This window comes from Peromyscus leucopus, chromosome 20 (genome assembly GCF_004664715.2).
Source record: "Peromyscus leucopus breed LL Stock chromosome 20, UCI_PerLeu_2.1, whole genome shotgun sequence".
NCBI lineage: Eukaryota > Metazoa > Chordata > Mammalia > Rodentia > Cricetidae > Peromyscus > Peromyscus leucopus.
The window spans coordinates 48,884,175-48,903,792 of NC_051080.1; the positions used below are offsets into that span (position 1 = coordinate 48,884,175).

The 19,618-nt window shown below is 43.8% G+C and overlaps 1 protein-coding gene across 2 annotated transcripts in view; it reads left to right on the top strand.

Moving 5' to 3' along the window:
• Positions 1-1,653: 1,653 nt before the first annotated feature.
• Oxr1 (oxidation resistance 1) overlaps positions 1,654-19,618 on the top strand; it is a 401,129-nt gene continuing 383,164 nt past the window's right edge. For both annotated transcript variants that reach the window (XM_028879297.2, XM_028879299.2), the window contains exon 1: positions 1,654-1,795. The gene's annotated coding sequence lies outside the window, so the exon portion shown is untranslated. The remainder of the gene's footprint in view (positions 1,796-19,618) is intronic.

Here is a 19,618-nt window from a genome sequence, read left to right on the forward strand (position 1 = left end):
AAATGAACTGATCTCCATTGATCCCCCACCGTGAGTTCTTGATGGAGGACGGCCCTCGTCCATGCATGGTCTCAGATGACGTTCTTAACTCTGTCTGAATGGACCAGGAAGAAACAGTAGCTTTCAAGAGACACAAAATCTAGGCTCTGAATTTCCTTTTTAAAAGTAGGGAAAACAGTATTTCAAAATTCATAGTCATCTGCATTCAAAGCAGCTCCTAAATTTTCGGATCCCTTAAGCCCAGTGCAGCTATTGATTTCAGGAAATAATAGGTTATATTTAAATTTGGGTAATTTCTTGTCCAGCAGATTCTGGGTTCAATGAGGTATTATTTCAGGCAAGAGATGCCTCTGGACTTCAATGTCCTCCTCTGTCAAATATAAGCAATGAATTCCTAAGTAGTGAATCTCATTTGGTGATTGTGAGATAAAAAAAAATAAAACTATAACTTGACCCAGGTATTTGAACATTTCATTCTTATAATTAAAAAAAATTATTCATGTTTTAGTGTACAAAATAATGTGTTTCATTATGGCATGCGTGTGCATCACTGTATTTTAACAATTCATCTCTTTCCTACTGGTCCCTTTCTCCCTACAAATAGTCCCTCCCTCTTCGGCTTTCGTTTGACAGAGAGATAGACATTTCACTTGAAAAGGAAGGAAGAGATAACAATAATCGCCAGGAACTGAGGTGGGCTACAGCGGAGATTAATAGTGGGGGACAGCTGACTCGCAGTTCAGGTGGTTTTGAGAGGCCCTTGGGCTGATTTGCCTGCTGGATTGATGCTTAGGAAACACGGGGCACATCCCGGCAAAGGAGCAGACTTTCTTCAAGATGATAGAAGGGACAGATTCCAGTCTTCTGAGCTTTACTTTGCCCCCACCCCACCCCACCCCACCCCTACCCCTTTCTCATAGTCTGCCAGGAAAAGTTGGAAGGGTGGGAGCGAAGGAAGTAGAAGACAGGGGGAAAGTAAATTACAGTTCAGGCAACAGAACAGTGCCTCCAAGGTCAGGGTGTCAACCAATTATGTAAAATCCTGCGGAAATAGAAGTCAGGGAAAAGCGAGCCCGCTCGGGCATTTTAGTAGATCTTTCCAGAGCCCCCCTTCAGCCCGCTACCCCAATGCCACCCTTAGCCAGGTCTTTGTATTTTGCTCGCCTTCCCTCATCTTTCGTTCCGATTGCAACAAAACCAACCTAAAAACTTTTCCTCCTCTCGGTAAGTCAGTAGCGGAGGAGCATTTTCACAATTTTAGACCAGTTTTCCTCAGTGTCTCTGGCTGAAGCTAGGGGCTGCTGGGCAGCTCCGGGGTGGGACTGGGCTCTGGCTACACCGGCAGGTGTCTGTTCTCCGGGCACAGTAGGATGCCAGCTCCCGAAGCCCGAGAGCCCGCGGCGGCGGGGACGCGCGGCGAGGGGGTGCGCTGGCAGCGGGTGGCTTCCTTCCGCAGGAGCTATTTTTAGCAGCTCATCGCCCCCCTCTTCCCGGGGCCGCCGGCGTGGTCGCCTCCAGCTCGCCGCCGCCGCTCTGCAGCTCGGCGCCGCCTCCCCCGCCGCGGCTGGCTCTTGGTAGCTTCCACGCGGGCAGGTCCGGAAACTGAGCATGTCTGCAAGCGCTCGGCGGCCCCGGCGGCGGTGGCGGGGGCAGAGCCCGGCTGCGTCAGGCTGAGCGCAGTCGGCGCGCGGCCGCGGGAGCGCAGTGCCAGCGCCGCCCGGCCCTGCCGAGAGGGGCGCACTCGCCGCTGCGGGGCTCGCACCGCTCGCCGCAGCCCCCTCCCGCCGACCCGCAAGTAAGTTTGTGCGGCTGCTGGGGCGCCGGGGTGAGGGCTGGGCGCCGGGGGGAGCCCGGGCTGGCGAGCCGGAGGAGAGCCTGGCCACCCGGAGAGCGAGAGCGGGCAGCCCTCTGCCTCCGGTGCCCGGCGCTTCTCCCAGCCGCTGGGCAGGTGGAGAGCGCCTGGTTACATGGATGCTCCAGCACAGGCGATGGTGATGAGCAGACCCGGAGGGCAGAGTGGCTCAGGGGTCAGGTGGGGGGCACTGGGGAAGAAGGAAGGACCGCAGGTGAGGGAGCGGACCCGCAGGCCAGGAGTCGACCAGTGCCGGATGGGAAAGGGAAGGTTTGGGGCGCAGGAACCTGCCTGGGAACAGCCAAAGAGGAAAAGTGGGTGTCCCCGGGACGGAGAGAGGGTCAGAGAGCAGAGTGGAAGGCCAGTGTGTCCCGAACTAGGATGCCAGAAGGGAAGATAGATAGAAAGTGGGACGTGGAAAAGCGGATTTGGACGAGAGCAAAGGACACCCGTGGAAGGGTTAGTGGGCGCTTGATGGGAGGGTGGACTTGGTTTATTTGGGGAATCAGAACAAGCTTAGATAGATAGGCTGGAGAGAGGCAGGTTTGATTCAAGCCTCCCGAGGGAGTGTGTGAGGCAACATGTTGAGAACTGGCTGGCGGGTGCAGAAAGTGGCCTGGAAGGGGGAGGGGGCTGGAAAGGTGATGAAGGATTTGGGGTGGGGTGAGGAAGGGGTGAGGCAGGGATCATGCCGAGGATGGGGGCTGCTGATGGGTGTGCAGACCTGGGAAAAGGGTTGGAGGTTACCCATGAGTCAAGTCCCCTTGACAGTGTTTAGAAGCGGTTCCCATTGGTTCCTTTGCAGTCCGAGTTTCCTCCTCCATCTCCTACTTGGTTTGGAGGCGGCTCGGCTCCTTGGTGTATGTGGACAGAGATAAAGCAGTGGGGAAGGCAGTCACTTAAGGGGAGCCACCAGTGCTTCCCTTACGTGAAATCCGGGTTCCTTTTAAGCAATGTAGGTTTGGATTTGTGCATTACAAACAGGGGGAGTGGTGTGTGTTCTAGGCCACGGGAATCCCTAGTCTCATAAGGCTTGGGCGCGCGGGGGGGGGGGGATATGTGTGTTTTGGGTTGGGAAGTCAGGCAGAAGTCTGCAGCATGCAACACGCAGCAGGGAGTATACATGCATGCGTTTGCTGGTGCGTGTTGCCGGCCGAGGGGGTCGTCTGTGTTGCTGCAGTCTGTCTCCCCGACTGGGAGATCCAGGACTCCGGAGGTGGCCCAGGACATGCTTCCCCGCGTCTCTTCTGCCTCCTTTCGCCGGTTACATTCTTTCCTGGCTCAGTGATGTGCTTCCATAGCCTCTTCCTGGTCACCTTTTATTCGAAACCTGATGCTGCTTATGTTCCCTGATTTCTGTGCTTGGAGGGACGCATCTCAGGCAGGGCTGTTCCCATCACCTACTCAGGGAAGGAATCCTGGCAGTCTCTGATATCCTAGGGGCTCTGGAACCATGGGGCCTTCTTAGAGGATGTGGTCCTCTGGAGGTCCCTGGTTCTCCTGCATCCCTTGCAGGTGACAGTATGATGATGACATCCGTGACACAGTAAGGAGGTAGCTTCCTATGGACTGGGAGGGGCCAGTGAGGGGGGTGGGAACAGTGAGCATTGCTTACCTATTTCTGAAGGGGGACCTCCTCTCAGTTCCAGGCATGTAAATAAATGACTTCAGGAAGAGAAGACTAGGTTAGTTCAATAAACAGTCCAAAATCCTGTTGCGAAAATGCCCATTTGACCAGCAAAGATTTTTACCCACCAGCTAGATGACTCAAGAAGGATCTGCAGGTTCCAGGGCCAGAAATGGGAGTGAAGAGATGCGTGTCACCACGGCCATGCCTTCTCAAGCGCTGTCCAGCTGGCCATGTCTTGTCGGTGGGCACGTTTTTAAGCCGCAGTGCTGGAGTAGGAAGTGAAATTGAAGATGATGCTGAAAACCTGGACCATCTGGGGGTGGCGGGGGTGGGGTGGGGGGGTGGGTGGGGAAGCTCAAGTTGTGGTCTCAGGCTGCTGCTTCCCAGGCTGGGTCTCTGAGATTATGTGTCATGACCCATATGTTTAGCGCCTCCGGTGGGGGGAGGCGGTGGTGGTGTTCCGATGAAGAGAAGGGAGAACTGGGAGTGTTGAGAAATGGCATGGGTTTGAGTTTGGGTTTGGGTTTGTAAATTGTTTGCACAGTCCTGCCTGACCTGTGGAGCGACACATCCGAGAAGACAGGGCGCCTCTAGCAGCCAGGGCGGGCCGTTTCACTTCATTGGCTGGCCCAGATTTGGGGGTCACTGTTTGAAAATATGTCTATTTTTTTCTAGAGATCTGGAAGGTGGGGAATTTGAATAAAAAGGTTTTTTTTTTTTCTCTCTCTCTCTCATCATTGGCTTCTATTGCTGTGAGTTTTCCCAGTTGATTGGACAGAGCATGTGAAAGTACAATAAGTGATTTGTCTTTTGTAGCTTGCTTCTTTTTTTTTTTCTTCAGAATACAGTTCTAATAAAACATAACTGTATGTTTGCCTGAGTTGATTTGGTGGGGGGAGGGTTTCAAGGAGGGAGGGAGGGTTCAGCAGGGACGGAGACAAGAAGGAGTCCCAAGATCTCTTGAGTGTGAAGGTGAAGGGAGGGGGAGGCTTTATTTATTTAATGCTAAATTTAGTGTGAAATGAGAAGATCCTTCTTCCCCACATCTTGCCTTTTAAATACAAAGGATTGTGTGTGCCCTCCGGCTGTGCTCGCATTTCTAGAGTCCTGAAGTCTAACTTGACAATTCTCCTGGAGGATCCATCCCTAAGCCTAGCTAAGCTTCAGCAAACAGTGAGGTCTGCTGCCCAAAGGAAAAGGCATTTAAAAAAAAGGTACAATGTCTCCCTGAGAATAAAAGAAATATCAGTCAAAGTAGGTGAGTCAAAATCACTTTGTCTCACTCCAAGAATGGATATGATCGACAGGCTTAGAGCAGTGTTCCTCAGCGGAGGGCCTTCCCCCGAGGCAGCCTAGCAATGCGGGGAGACACTTTTGGCTTCTATCAACTCTGGGAAAGGGTGTTATGGGCATTTCACGGGTTGCAGCAGGAATTGCTACTAACATTTGGTGATGAACTGGACAGTCCCCACAGGCATATGGTGCTGGATGTCAGTACAGCTTAGAAACGGCTAGGGCATTCCTAGGATTGTGAACGGTCCCTTTAAAAAGGACCTCAGACTGCTGCATGGCATGCTCGTGGGCGCACAAATAGATAAGAAAGTGGATTTAGGTACTGAAACCAGAAGTACAGCTCAATAACAAACATTAATTTTCAGAGATTTCATTACAAAGTGGTCCCATGGTCCCAAATATTTGTTTGAAAGAAATGAAACCTACTTATTATCAGAAGTTCATCTCAGCTTTTAGGGAAATTCTTATAGGGTTGACGAGATGGCTCAGCGGTTAAGAGCACCCCTGCCACTCTTACAAAGGAGATGGATTTGGTTCTCTGCACTCACATGGGGTTCACAGCCACCCGGAACTCCCGTTCCCAAGGATCTGCTGCCCTCTTGTGGCCAGCACAGGCACCAAGCATACACATGGTGCACATACAGGCAGGCAAAACACGCAAACACAGAAAATGCAAAGAAATGAATCTTAAAAAATAAATAAATAAAAACTTAAACTAGGGATTCCTCAAAGGCTGGTTCTATGCATTTGTGATGTGAACTGAGCAAACGATTGTTACGATAACAGAACTCTTCTCTGCCAGTATGATTCACTATACTGCTTATGCTTATTCACTAGGTTCCCTGTTCACTATATGGCTTTTTAAAAAAGAAAATGTTAATTTGTAAATTGAAATTAACAATCAGTACTTTTTTTTTCTTTAGTCAGTGAGTGAGCAGAATCAGAGGATGAAATGTTAGGGGAAGCCTTATGAACTATTCCAAGGAGAAACCTTGGTGTTCAGTCATCTACAGAGAAGGGCAGGGGATCCAGATACTTTTTCTGTATTTAGTTTCCATATCAAATCAACAGAAGGGTGTGCATGAAGGGACAACAAGCTTTTCTAGTTCCCAGCACAATGTGTTGCCTGGAAAAGAGGAACAATAGTTTGTACTCATTAGTGGAATGAGATCTGGTGCTGTTCCGGTATAGCCTGCGTGCAGGACCTGAGAACATTTACTAGGTAAGAGCTTTGCCACTATCATGCCGAGACCTAGAAAAAGTCCAGGCTTGCTCAAGGTGTCTGTTGCTTGCCTGACCTCACTCTCTCCCCTCTGTTTATTATCTGTTGGTTCTTTTCAGATTCCTTCTGAGGGAATCATCATTAGAGCTGCTTCCTTCCTCTCTCGTTCTAATAGCCATGCCCTGCACTTGGAGCCCTTAATATCCCCGAGGGATTCCTGCAGAGCAGAGATCTCACATACCTACCAGGCCTCTGGAGTCCTCGGCAGCCCCTCCCTCTTTCCTGTGTGTACAAACAAAGCTCTCACCTCTCTTCTTGTGGAACACGGGTTTGTCTCTTGGAAAATGGTTGTGGGAAAGCCCTGTTTTCCCACAAAGCCAATCCGGATTTCCATGCTGGTGTTGCTGCTGGTTTACTCTGATGAGTTGCATGGTCTTGATGTTGCAAAGGATAGTTCTTTCCCAAGAGAAACAGCCGAGAAAACAAAACAGTGAGAGCAACACCAGGCTCATGGAGGAGCCTATGATATGAACCAATGAGAATCAGATGTATTGATGGCATTGGAGAGTCAACAACAATAGACTTTGTCTATGATTTGAGGTTTTCAGATTTGTAACAGCCTCTGCCTTGTGCACTATTCCCAGTGAATAAAACAAAGTCTGTTTAGGATAATAGTTTTTTTTTTTTTTTTTTTTTTTTTTTTTTTTTTTTTTTTTAATGCGTGTCACAAAAAAGAAAAAAACAACATGAATATTCATTTTTAAATTTGGATCAGTTGTAAAGATATATAATGATGTTTTAAAAGAGACCTCAGAAGAGTCTGTGAGATGTAGGAAGCTAAAGAAACTGTTAAGGAGAACCATCGATTTTTGTGTGTTGAAGAGACAGTAGACGAGAGTGAGATTTGAGGCGAGAGGGGTCGGTCCGCGTCTGCTCTTCCTTTCTATGGGAAACGGTTATTGATTTTGTTTGACACCTGAGTGAGGAGAGAGGGTTTTCTCGTGCACATACTTGTTGAATAGACCATGCCGTCTGTTTACAGTTCTTACAAGCACAGCCTAGCAGGGAGTATTTGTTAGAACGAAGCAGAGTTTCAAGTCGGTTCTGTCCTGTGATGCTTGCAGAAGTTTTGAAGCATACCGTTTAAAGCAGACAGTATTCTGCTGTACTTTTGGGGATGGCAAAATGACTGAAAACTGAGAACTTTTTTCTTCTATTTTGTGACTAAACTGTAGACAATACCAACATTTAAAATAATGCACAATATATTGGAGTGTAGTTTTCAAGAGACAGTGAGATAGGGTGGCAACCCGTTTGTCTGTGGAAGCAGATCTGCTGACTGCTGGCAGCTCCGTCACTGTCCCAGCTGGAAAAGGGTAGCAGGAAAGGTGGAGATGTTTTCAAGCAGTGTGTGTTGCCCTTGGTAAATTCAAGAACATCAATAACCAGATTTTGAAATTAATGCTGCAGCAAAGGGAAAGAGAGTTTCTGTTTTAAATTTCACTTGATTGTATCTTTCCTAAGATTCATGGGTAGCAACTTACGGAAAACAAAGCTTTACTCGTGGAAGATTTTTGCCTCTGTACATGCTTATTCATTACAAGGAGCCGGGAGGCTGACACACCTCCCAAGGCTTTCACCCTTCATCATGATGTGTCTTCACTGTCTTCAGAATATTCAGTGTGCGATGTTGCTGCTCTCAGACTGCCTTCTGAGTTTGTGATTTCGAGTTCCTCTGGCCAAAGAGGTAAAAGGCCTGTCCTATTTATCACCGAGAGCACAGTGGCTGTTGTTGACAGCAGCCTGTTTTATGCAAGGACATGTATGCCCTTGACATTTGTCTGCACCATCACTGGCTAAAAAAACCCAGAACTCAGCCTCCTGGACTGGGAAGCCTGATTTCAGCAATTTTGATTTGAACAACTGTGATGTGACCAGAGTAATAGATGGACCAGAATATTACCTACTCAGGTCCAGGGGAAGAGGCCCAGGGCTGAGGCTGGTCAAGAGCCTTGCAAATTGAACCTAGAAGTCCTTACCAGTTTATGACTTCGGGTAGGTTTTATTTTTCATGGATCTTCAGCTTCCTCATCTTTAAGTGAGAAATAGTTCTGTTTTTCATTCTGTGGACTTGGTTATAGTATTAGAGATGATGATCAAAATGATCAAGAGCCTTTTTGTTTTCTCTTATTTGTGATGACTATAGTGCTTTAGGTAACAATATCTCAAAACAAATATGCAACCATGGATAATATTTAATTAGGATATTTTTATTTGAAAATTAAAGATTGATTCTAGTTGATAGTTCTAGTATCGTGATTATAGTGCTTTAAGAATTAGGTCAGTGGCCCTGGATGTTGCGTGCCTTTAATCCCAGCATGTGGGAAGCAGAGGCAGGAGATAGATCTCTGTGAGTTCGAGGCCAGCTGGTCTACAGAGCTAGTTCCAGGACAGCTAGGGCTACACAGAGAAACCCTGTTGGAAAACCAAACAAAACTGAATCAGTGTCATTGCATTGTGCATTGTTGAAAAGTTTCAGGTTTTAAAGACACAGATGTATTTGTTAGCGCTGTCCTGTTGGCATTGGGCCGGCACTTCCTGGGGCATGATTAAAATATAGCAAGCTCTACTAGAGTTTAGGGGACTTAACTATATTAAAATGCAGCAAGTCCTGCATCATGAATGATGGCATATTTCTAGTGATTGTTCTGGAGTTTCAACATAAATGGAGCCAGTGCTCCTCAGTTCTCTTCCTTCAGGAGACAGCACTAGACTGTGTGGGCAGGCACGGCACTAAATACAGATGTGTTCATCAAATAGACTGATACCTTTCTTTCATGAGATACTTGAGAGCATCATTTCACTATTTCCTGACAAGAGTCAGGGGATGAAGTCATTATGTAAGCTGTGAGCTAACACAATAATTTATCCCTTGGTCCCGGGCCACCCTGGCCTTCAGCGCTGCTACTGTGTACCAAATGGCAGTAGCCACAAGGATACCATGATGTATGCACCAAATACTTCCGAGTGTGCACAAGCATGAGCAGCTAACTAATGTTCCTCTAAAGTTAATTCGTTAGATCTTCATACATTAAAAAAAAATTCACTTCCCAGTGGGGCTGTTATTCGAAAAAGAGAAAAATCTTGTCAGATGCAGCTGTTTTCTAGATAAAATGTGGTCTAACATTTTGAATTAATGTATTAATGGACTAAAGTGTTTTCTTTTCATCTATTTTTAACTCTTTGCGTGGATCACATTGACTGGATGTCACAAGTCCACATCACACATTCAGCAGAAGAATGTTGACCATGATAAGTGGCTTCAAGTAAAAACATGTTTTCTTTTGTCCAAAGGTTTTAGTCATATAAATAAATTTTGTTGCTTTATTTTGAGGTGTTTCCAAATGAGATAGTAAAATCACATTTCTTTGCATTTTTAAAGTTAGCATTGAGGCCGCTATAAATGTGGTCTACTTGTGGTATGTCATTGTATCAGTTGGATTTTTCCAGCAGAGTTTCCAACAATGAGGGACAACTTAGGCTAGGCATGTAGCTGAGTGTTAGTGTCTATGTCTCTCTCACCCATGTAAGGCCTCATGTCCACTCTCCAGCACTGCAAAAGTAAATAAACAAACACATATTTCTTTCTTTCTTTCTTTTTTTTTTTTTGGTTTTTCGAGACAGGGTTTCTCTGTGTAGCTTTGCACCTTTCCTGGATCTCCCTCTGTAGACCAGGCTGGCCTCCAACTCACAAAGATCCACTTGCCTCTGCCTCCTGAGTGCTGGGATTAAAGGCGTGCGCCACCAAAACTACAGAAAACAATAACGCATTTATTATCCATTGAATCATTTTGGGATCTTAAATTCTTAAGAAGCTCAAGGCAGCATATTTATTTATTTATTTATTTATTTATTTATTTATTTATTTATTTATTTATTTATTTATTTATTTGTTGGCAGGGTTTGTGTTGCCCTGGCTGTCCTGGAACTCTCTGTAGACCAGGCTGGCATTGAACTCACAGAGATCCACCTGCCTCTGCTTCCTGAATTCTGGGATTAAAGGTGTGCACACCAGCACCTGGCAAGCTTTTTTATATAACTAATGGATCATTAAAGTGAGATTTTAATGTGATGCTCTTTCTAGCATATTCTTTGATATTTTTTTTTAAATTAGAAATCCTATTGGGAACTGTATGACAGAGAGAGCAGGAGGCCATCTAAATGATTAGGATCTTGTTTTTAGTTACCTGAAAAGAGAAGTTACTTTCTAACAGAGGAAGAACCTGTTTCACTGGATGATTATCTCAAAGTTTATCTATGCTCAGCTCTCTATAATTATTTTTGAAAATCTAGTATTTCAGTCAACAAGACACCAATGGAAAACTTAAAAAAGTTGAATAGTGACAGTCATTGACTTCTAGAAAAAGCAAAAAAAAAAAAAAAAATCACTCGAACGGCATTGTTCATTATGTTCTATACTGAGTCTTACATTCCAGTACTAGGTATACAACATGCTTGTCATTGAAGATTGTGAGAACTTTATTTTTTATTTTTTGGTAATGGAGTTCATAAATTATTTTTGCTAACTTTAATGGAGGTGAGAACTAAAAGAGCTTGACATGTTCAGTGGGAAATTATTGGGTTTCCCATCCACTTCTTGGATTGAAACCCATAGATTTGCTAAGATGACAACGGATAAATTATAGAGTCTCTACACGGACAAGTTTTGAGGCTGTCATTTATGTTATTTGGGGGGAGGAAAGAAAGGAGATGTTATAATCTTAAATTACTTTAGTGAACCTAATAGAGAACATGTTATGGTTAACTTAAACAGAAAAGCACTCATAAGATCCTTATGGTGGAGTTCATGGAATTAAGGAAAAGATGAAGAAACTTGGCAAGGGTAGGACCCAGGGCAGGGATGGATGATTTCTAGCTGTTTACCATCAATGAGTCTCTACCCTCAAGACAGAATTCAAAGAGAAGAGGGAGGGTAAGGAGATTCAGGATGCAGAGCCTTGCTTCAGTGGTAAATTCACATGAAGGGAAAAAACAAAGACATGAACCACCACCAAATAAAACCTTCCAAACAAATCTTGAGTGTGTTATCTGACTAGATGTCTAGAAGACAAGGGCATTAACCATATGGGTTCCCCATGTCCTCCTCTGGATCCCACAGTCTATTCCTAGTGAGCTCCTTACCAAAGAATATTCATTAATCCCAGATACATCCCTATATTTTCTCTCGACTGTCAATACAATGTATTCCTGGGAAGAGGAATCTAAGATGAAGTTTGGGGTTAATGGACTGTGCAGAGTGGAGATGTGGATCAAATTTAGTATTTATTTTTGTGCCACTTGAGGAAGAAGGTGTAGAAAAATTGAGCAAAAGCTAATGAAAGATTTAGGACCATCGGGCCTCAAACTGAGGCTGGATCCAGAGACACTCCTCATCCCCGCCTTCCAGTGTTTATAGCAGCTGTGTTCATTGCTGCCCTAAGCTAGAAGGAACCCAGACACCTATAGTTTCAGCAACAAATGAGCATGTCGTAGTGGTGTTCCATAGGCTAGAATGTTAGTTGGGAGCGGCAAGGAATGTAGGGAATATTTCTGGGCTTATCTCTGTGCCAGTGGCCACTGAGTAGAACTGCAGAGGCCAGAGTCATGACGTTTCATGAAGATATGGCACTTTCAGAAAACAGAAAGACTCAGAAGTAGATTGTAGCTAGAGTTTTTCTCTCCGGGTTCCGCCAAGCCCCGGCAGTCCTGTAGTCCGCTTGTAAAATAAACATACAGACGCTTACATTAATTAAACTGCTCAGCCATTAACTCAGGCCTACCATTATCGAGCTCTTACTCTTATACTCAGCCCATTTCTGTAAATCTGTATGTTGCCATGTGTTCTGTGGCTTTACCTGCTGCCTTTACATGATGCTCCCTGGACAGCAGGCTGGCATCTCCTCCAGACTTCGACCTCCTAGCCTCTCCTCTCTGTTTGTCCCACCTATCCCATACTTCCTGCCTGACTACTGGCCAATCAGCATTTTATTTATTCACAACATACAGGACATCCCACAGCAGTAGATCAAGATAGTTATGGGAAAGCTGGACTGGCTTAGGGTGGGTTATCAGGGCAGGATACAAAGCCAGCTCTGAGAAGCTACAGTTCTAAGGAAATACCTGGATACTGTCTGACTTATATGTCAAATACTCCATACTTGTAAGTAAGCAATTCCTGTTCTAGAAGTTGAATGCTTCTGTAAACACGTGTGCAACTTTTTAACCTACCCATAATTTACATAAAATGTGTTAGACATCATTTAAAAGTGAAGGGTCTATAAGAAAAAATGAACATCCCTCTCAAACAGAAGCTTTTGAATTGCAGTTGTTGGGCACAAGCAGAATTCAGTTAGTAAATGAACATGTAGAGAACAGGCTGTTTCTCTCCTTGTTTACAAAGCTCTTTGGAGAATTTAGCATTTCATTATTTTGAGCCTGGCTTATGAAAGACACCCGTATTAGCCTACGTATGACTTTCTTACCCATGAATGTCATATACAGTAGTCAGCAGATATTCTCAACCATCATTTATGCTCATCACAGTGTTGAAATTATTGCCCACACTGCTCTCAAAACCCTTTTCTTTTAGGTATCAGAGAGATACCTATACCATGCCACAAATTTGCCCTTTTAAATTTGGGTAGTTAATTTCTGTTGAAGTTCTGTATACATCGTTCTGAGTAGAAACTATAGGCTCTAATACATTCCTAGAGACATGCCCTAGTGGATGGAGGAAAGACCATGTGGCCTTAACCCTACTCAAAGAACTATGGGGAACTAAGGAATGTTAAGAGTGTGTTGGGGGGGGATTATCTTCCTCAGGGAAAAGCACACAGTTTATTACTCAATTACAAATGGTCACCTGAGAACATGCATACAGGTAACATTACACAGACTGAGCAGGTTATGTTTAGGAACATATACATACATGTGTATAAAGACAGTTGATGAAAAAGGAGGTCATGTATTTGAAGGAAATCTAGGAGGAGTATATATATAGGAGGGTTTGGAAAGAGGAAAGAGAAGGTGGAAATATGTTATTATATTATAATCTCAAAAACTAAAAGATACAGAATCTTAGCTCTTTCTTTTCCCTGTGAGTTCTATTTGGTCTGAGTGGCTTGGGGGCAGAAAACCAAACCTTTGAGTGTTTTAACCAGTCACACATGGGCATTGATACACTGGTCCCCTGTGCCATTTTGTAGAAAACAGAGCTGCTAGAAGGCACACAGCACTTTCCAGCAGAATGGTCATGTTCTGGGCAATCACAGGTTGTATGTGGATTCTCTGGCGATTGTCGTCCTACAGTGGAATCAACATGGCTAAGGATAGGACTCACACATAGGAGCTGTTCACCATCTTCTCTATCTGGGGTGAGGACTTCCTACCATCCACATTGATGGCTCTAGACTCTGGAATCCATGGCGCAGAGAAAGACAGCAGACACAAAGTTACTAGTAGGTTCAGCCTCGGGTGTCTATGACTGATGTGGATGTTGGATCTCATAGAGCAGGGATATTTTTTCTCCCAGTTTTGGATAAAAAAATGTCTGTTTCTTTAAACATCTGAAAAGCTGGGTCTGATCCTAGTGAACACATCTCCCCGTGCCACGATCTCCATTATCCTACTTGTGTTCACTGTCAGACTTAGTGATTCTAAGGGCTGTCATGCCCCAAAGAGTCACCGGCTGACTTTAATGTCAGGAGAGAGAGTGGGCTCCAGGGGCCCGTGCTGGGTCCGTGCTGGGCCCGTGCTGGGCCCCTGAGCAACGGGAGGAATGCTGCTCCTATGGGCTGAAACCCGCAAGCACATCCCTGTCTTTTCTAACGATAGACTTTCTAAGCATCACTAGATAGCTCTTTATTTTTGGAGTCTTTTAACAAGGTTTGCCTCTTTTGGAACACAGTCTGCTTTATTTTAACTTTTATTATTGATGTGGTCTGGCCTTTAAGCCTCAGACTTATCTAGGAATTTCCTGAAGTGCTGAAATATGCTCTGATTATGGCCATCTTGTTGTGTTCCAGAAATGCAGGTCATAATGAAATCTGCCAAATCAAAGTACATTTTGGCAGAGACATATTTACTGGGAGAGAGAGGTCTTGTACTTCATGGAACATTGTTCTAGACCTTTATCCAGCATCCCCAAATGCACATAGCATCTCCCTAACAATTACCTAGCATTCGGGTATGTACGAGGCACCCAGAAGGTGACTTGGGATATCGAAAGGCGAAGCTCATGGCTCCTAACCTTGTGTAGGTGGTTTGTGGGGGAGGCATTAGTTGAACTTCTTGACTGATGTTGTAAGGTCCATGTATGTGGGGCTGAGAATTGTGCTGCAGGAAGGAGGGCCTCTGTAGGTCTAAGGCTGATTGGGGTTAAGAGAAGGAAGAGAAGGATGTTCCTGGCAGAGAAAACAGTATGGTATATCAAGAAAATGAAAGATGGTCTGAGTGTCGGGAACAGACATGAGGTTGAGACCAAATGGAAGTGGAGTAAACCAAGGAGAGACAGTATAGAATTTTCTAGGCAAGGCAGAGGATTTTGGTCTTTAAAGTAGAAAGTAGCCTGATTAACTCTCTTTATTGGCACACGAGTCATTATATTTATTTTCCAGCATTATAAATGCTAGCATTATAAAAGGCAGGAAGTCTACTAAGGGTTTGAAGACAGAAGTATTACCTTTAAACATTGCAGACATGATACACAACTCACCATACTCATGCATTACTACAGGTATGCATTGATGAAGCATCGGCTTCAATGCTGGCATCACGTTATTTATTTTTATTTGTTTTGAGGTTCTGATCTGAGAGAATTCTAACTATTTGCCTTTGTCATTTGTCTTGAGAAGTTTCTATTATAAAAAACTACTGACATTTATTTCAGATGCTTTTTTAAAAGGGCTGCTAAAGTTATTCATGTATTTGCTTGCTAATTTTAGTTGCTATGGTTTATATACTTAGGTGGATTTTATTATAAAAGGCTGGTCAGACTATTGTAATAGAATAAAAATGACTTGCACACAAAGCCTTTATTAGGGTTGTTAATATCATGCATAACTGAATTGATAAAAATTTGAATATCCCCTTTGTGTATCTATCTAAACACATGAACATTTGGCCAAGGACTGCCTGAACACTGGTTTGTATCAGGGCATCCTCAGTCCGAATTTTGAATGAAAATGAAAGTTTGAAACTTTTAGATAATTTAAGTAAGAATGTAAGATGGGGTCTGTATTTAAGTGAGTGTGTGTGAGGAGAGACAAAATACTCTCTCCAAAGTAATGCCATCTCTGCTTCATTTGTAGGATTAAATACCAATATCTAGTAATAACTCCAATCTTGTTACATTATTTTCACAGGAAATCAACTTATATTTCTAGGTGTTCTGAGGCATTGAACATTATGGCGTGTCCTTCTCTTTAATGCTGCCAACCATGAGCCTGTGAGCTCCCATATAGACAGTTTCTGAAGTTCATGAAGTCAACACAGCTTGTAGTCTCTTTCTTACCCAGGTACTTATTACCTAACAAATAGCAGACATACAAAATGCTATTGTAATGTGGGAATTTAACAAGGCAACTCCATGTAGTTAAAAGGAGGTTTATTTTGGGATAACTTACAGTTAGCAAAGGGGTTGGTTACAGGATCCAGGAGCGGTGAGATGCAGTCCAGCCAGGCTCTCTGGAGAACTCTGACTCATCTGCCTGCCATCCAGCATCCAGGATCATGAGGAACCAAGAGGGCCAGCAGGTCTGGATCTCCGGTCTTAATGGCTCCTGTCCCGGCCACGTCCCGGGGCAGGTCCTAGGTAGGCATGGCAGTTACTAGCTGCCTCACTGGGACAGTGCTTCAAGGTCAAAGCTGGAACAGCTATCCACACTACGCTATTGATCTTGCACAGTGAGGTGCTTTGAAAGGTACTCCAGATAAAGATGTTCAGGGATGACTGAAGCATTTATAGAGAGATATTTGTGTGTATGCTTGGCATCTTTACTAACAAAATGTCAACAAGATCCTGCAGTAGTATCAAAGTTTTGTTCTCCAGAGGGTCCTTTTTTGATAATGCACCGCTATGTCTTTAATCTATGCAACCTTCTTTTGTGGATGGATTTGGTCTACATCAACCTTTTCAGTCCACTGGTTGATGTGAGGTGACCTGAATCCTTGTCTCCTCTTACTGAGGGCTGCACATGTTACTAACCAACCTCTAGTTGTATGTGACTGGTTCAAAGGTGCCTCTTGACCTAATTGGAAAAATGATGAGAGAACAACTCTCTGGAGAGTGGTTGGACACTAAAGGATGCTCTCTTTATCACGGGATTTTCAATGTGGTCAGGATTCTTTCCAGAGGCCTTGGTCATCTTTGTTACGAAATGGAGGAAACTCAATGAAACTGAAGCCGATCAGGGATAACCAGAGCAGGCAAAAACACACATTCCCTCCATGGCCACCTTGTCTGTTGTGGCTTCATAGACACATTTTTTCCCCATTTCTGTTTAAGCTAATTTGAGTTGGGTTTTGTTTGTGTCACTGAAAGGAACCGTGGATGCTGTCCCTAAACAAACTGTCCTATGCTGAGGTGGCAGCAGGGAGGATAAAGGTTTGCAGAGGTCATCTGGCCTAGCCGTGGAAGGTGGGGAAATTTCTTTTGCTTCCAGTTAGAGTTTTTAAAGAGGGATCAAAGAATAAGGGCAGGTGTTCTGTTGCAGTTTCTTTTAAGTAGCATAGAATGCTTTCCCCAAAGCTGTCTGCCTTCTGAGGTACTCCATCCTAGATTGCCTCAGATACAGAAGGGAGACACTGTTGCCATGCACTGCAGAAACAAACCTAAGTGAGCACTGGCTGCATCCTAGTTACAGCCTTGCTGTTTGAAATCCATGGATACACTTAACTCCTTTGTTATGTATTTGCTTTTAGCATGAGGCATGCTAGGTCTTTTGTTCAACAAATAAGATATTATAACTCTGATAATGGCTTCTGACTTGAATAAAAGGATTAGAGGGATAGCAGTAAAATAACAAAAGGCAAATTATTTTGTCGACTCTGTATTTCTAGTTACTCAGCAATAAAAAGCCATTTATGCTCTCATTTGGACACCACATCGAGAGAACACATGAGTCAGTCATTTTGGATGCAAAATTCTGCCATGGCTTCATTCCGTTTGGTATCCTGGGTATCAGCTTCTTACAGGCACTTCCTTTGAGGAGGGGAAGGACAGATACACAGTACAATCATGGAAATTAGTGTTTCAAGTGTCCTGCAGGAGAAAATGGAAAGTGGAGTGATTATACAATGCTCTCTCCCCCATCTGCCTGTGAAATGTTCTAAGACCCCAGTGTGTGCTTGAAACTGCAGACTACCTAACCTACAGAGTCTGGAACATTCTACAGACTTGATTTTTTGTTTCTTCTCCTCAGTACCCCTCCCCCTCCATCCCTTCTCCTCCTCTTCTTCCTCCTTCTCCTTTTCCCTGACCCCCCCCCCTTCTAAGACAGTGTGAGTTATTTTGCCTAGGCTTTCTTCTACCTCATGATCCTCCTGCCTCAACCTCCTAGTGCTGAGATCAGAGGCACACTCCGTTACACATGGCCCGGCACTTTAATATGTACATACTGATATGAAAGAGCTTCCTTTATACATTGACACAGCCAAAGATTGACAATAGCAACAGTAACCTATACCAATTATGACAGTATATTGTAGTGAATTTTGAGGTAAAGAAATTTTCTATATTCTACTTTCAGACCATTGGCTAACTGTTGACTGAAAGCTTAGAAAGGAAATTGTGAATATAGGTGTGTGCTGTGAAGACATTTCACAGATTTATACTAGTGGCTTGCTTTTAACCACTTCTTCTGGAAGAGAGACATGAAATGTGTATAAATTAAGACTTTGTGGCTAAAAGGAGTCTGGGGTATGTAGGCTATTATTAAGAGTCATTTTATCTTAGACTAATGCTTGTTCTTATGGATAATTTCTGCTAAGAAGCGTTATAAGATAATCACTTACCTAAAAATAGACTCTGCTTACTAAGCTGTAATAAGAAGTTAGCTACACGTTGTTTTCCAGTATCCACTTAACAGTCTTTCAAGATGTGTTATAGTCTCCAAGCATAGAGAGAAAAATGACCTTAACCTCCGTTTTCCAGAGGGTCCCCAAACACCATCATAAAAGGAAGAACTGTTTTCTCTTGGTCAGATAATTTACTGGGAAAACTCTTCCATTTCTAAAGAAGAACGGTGCCCATGAAGAGCATCATGAGTGATACCACGTGAATAGCATGGTATTCAACTGCATTGAGTGAAGCAAGGGCATAATAAAAGAAGGAAGCCAGCCAGCAAAGCAGGCTGACCTTGTGTTCTTAGGAGAGTGTTGAATGAACAAAACCAACAATCATATTTAAGCTGGGAGGTTGTTTCTAGTATTTGGGTTGTTACCAGTTGCTATCTTAAATCTGTGTAGCTCACAGAACATAGCCCCCTAAGGCTGCTCCAGCCAGATGGAGTGCTTCCTAGTATCACATGGGAAGTGGCTAGAAGCTCTGCTTAATGTACGAGGGAGTGCCCTGTACAGTTAGACCTGTCTTTTCTCGAAGTTCTTCTACCAACAAGCAAGTTGCAATGCCTTATCGTCATTTTCATGGACATGCACAATGCCTATGCAGCTGGATGGAACCTCTGAGGGCAAGCCATACAAACAGATGGGCTTCCTGGGCACTGAGTGTTTCGTAGTAGACTACTGGTGTGATAGTATTCAAGTCTGGAGTAACTAACTACCAAAGCCAAGACTGTATGAAGCTGACTGAAATTCAAGTAAATGATAGCAGTTGCAGCCTCAGATGTATATAAAAATACTTTTTAATATTTGTTTTCTTAAAGTGTATGCTCTATAGGATTTATATTTTTCCTGTATTTATACCATACTCCACCTTCTCCTGTGACCCCATCCACTACTTCTCAAATTCAGTTTCTTTATCATATATAGGTAAATAAATATGTAAATATATTTATTGTTGCTCTTATGTATGTTTTGAGGACTGACCACTTGGTACTGGATAACCACTTAGGAAGCTCACCCCTGGAAAGACTTGTTCTGCCTCTCTCTGCATTCTTTAATTGCCTGGACCTATTCATCTAGGGTTGGGTCTTGTGAAATTCCCCCATTCATGTCGCCATATCACATGGCACTGTCATTGTTCAGTTCTTATTTAGGCAACCACATTGTTGGGATTTAACAGGTGCAGCATCTGATATATATCAATCACTATCTTGTAGCAGCCTGGTTCTTTTTAATTTTTAAAATAATCATAACAGTGTTTCTCAGCTATGTGTATTAAATGAGAGCAGCTGAATGACATTGCAGTAATATGGGACGTGGATTTATATACAATATGTAAGTCCTGCCTAACTCACTATAGAACAATGTTTTCATATAATTTCATATAATTTAAGATCTAGTAAATTCTTCTTCTTGCTTGTTCAGCATCATCTGGAATTTACATGTGGTATTTGGCAAGGATCCTTGAAATCTGAAGTTGATTGTGTTTTACTAGCTGACC